This window comes from Morone saxatilis, unplaced genomic scaffold (assembly GCF_004916995.1).
Source record: "Morone saxatilis isolate NCDOM2014 unplaced genomic scaffold, NCSU_SB_2.0 Contig8, whole genome shotgun sequence".
Lineage (NCBI taxonomy): Eukaryota > Metazoa > Chordata > Actinopteri > Moronidae > Morone > Morone saxatilis.
In genome coordinates, this window is record NW_023340257.1 from 585,339 (window position 1) to 586,856 (window position 1,518).

Sequence of the window (1,518 nt, forward strand, 5' to 3'; positions counted from 1 at the left end):
ACCCAAAACATCTTAATAGCTTTCTTGGCTCTGATTGGTTGTTTTCGTTCAGGCCCAGTGAATTCTTGCAAATGCCATTAGAAGTACTAGTAGGAGCCAGAAGAAAATTACCTGCAGCCTTAAACACGCAAGCTTTATTTTAGAAGTCTAACTGCATGTTGCATATTTATTAATGCTAACTTGATTGTGGAGCTCTATGCCTCCACACGTAGTCAAAGTTTGAAACAGAGGGCCACTGACCAATAAGCAGAATTTGACGAGTTGGGAGTGAGAACATGCTGCTTATTTCTTAATACCATTATGTCATGTTCCATTTGCAAATAGGCAAAATCCATTCAACTGACCCACATAATTCCTACAGGTTCACCAAACAGCCTACAATGAACAAAATAAAAATCACAATTACTTGAGCACCCATCCCGTCTCCCATTGTTTTTTCCTGGGAAACCAGATACACTGGAATCCAGTGTAGGAGCGGCTGTGGCTCAGAGGCAGAGCGGGTCGTCCACTAACCGGAAGGTTGTTGGTTCGATCCCCTGCTCCTCCCGCCAACTGTCGAAGTGTCCTTGAGCAAGATAGTGAACCCCGAATTGCTCCTGTGCATCGGTCTGTGAATGTGTATACCTGACTTAAAGGTGCACTATGCGAGGACATGGTGGTCTTGCACACAGGGGCTCCACAGGAACAGTTTTTGGCTCCTGCCTGTTCACCCTTGTACACTGCAGACTTCAGGCCACATTCTCCCGTCACCTGCCCAGAAGTTCTCTGATGACTCTGCCATCATCGGCCTTCATCACTGATGACGACGACCAGGAATACAGAGAAACTGATAAAGACTTTGTGGACTGGGTTGCAGTGGAAACCGCCTCCTAATCAACACAGGGAAAACCAAGGAATGGTGGTGGGATTTCCGCAGGCGCAGTCACGCCCCCCCCGCACCGGTGACACTCTGGGGGTATGGACATAAGATGAGAGTGGACGCTTACAAGTACCTGGGTGTCCACCTTGAACATAAAACTGGACTGGACCACAGCATTAATGCATTTATAAGAAAGCCCAGAGCCAGACTTTTCTAATCTACTCCGGAAACTCAGGTCCTTTGGAGTGCAGGGTGAGCTCCTGAGGTCATTCTTTACGACCTGTTGTGGCATCAGCCATTTTCTTTGGAGTTGTCTGCTGGAGCAGCAGTCAATCTCAGCAGTCGACAGGAAAGAGACTGACAAAAACTGATCAAGAAAGCCAGCTCTGTCCTGGGTTGCCCCCTCGAACTCAGTGCAGGTGGTTGGGGAGATGAGGGAGATGATAGCAAAAGCTACATCACTGTTGGACAATTCTCCCACCCCACGCAGGACACCATCACGCACTGAGCAGCTCCCCTCAGTGACAGGACTCCTTCACCCCAAATGTCGTGAAGGGAGAAGATTTCGATAGGTCCTTCCTTCCTGCTGCTGTCAGAACATATAACATACACACAACAACATATATTTTTTCCTAACTCTTACTGTTTGTATACTGTTT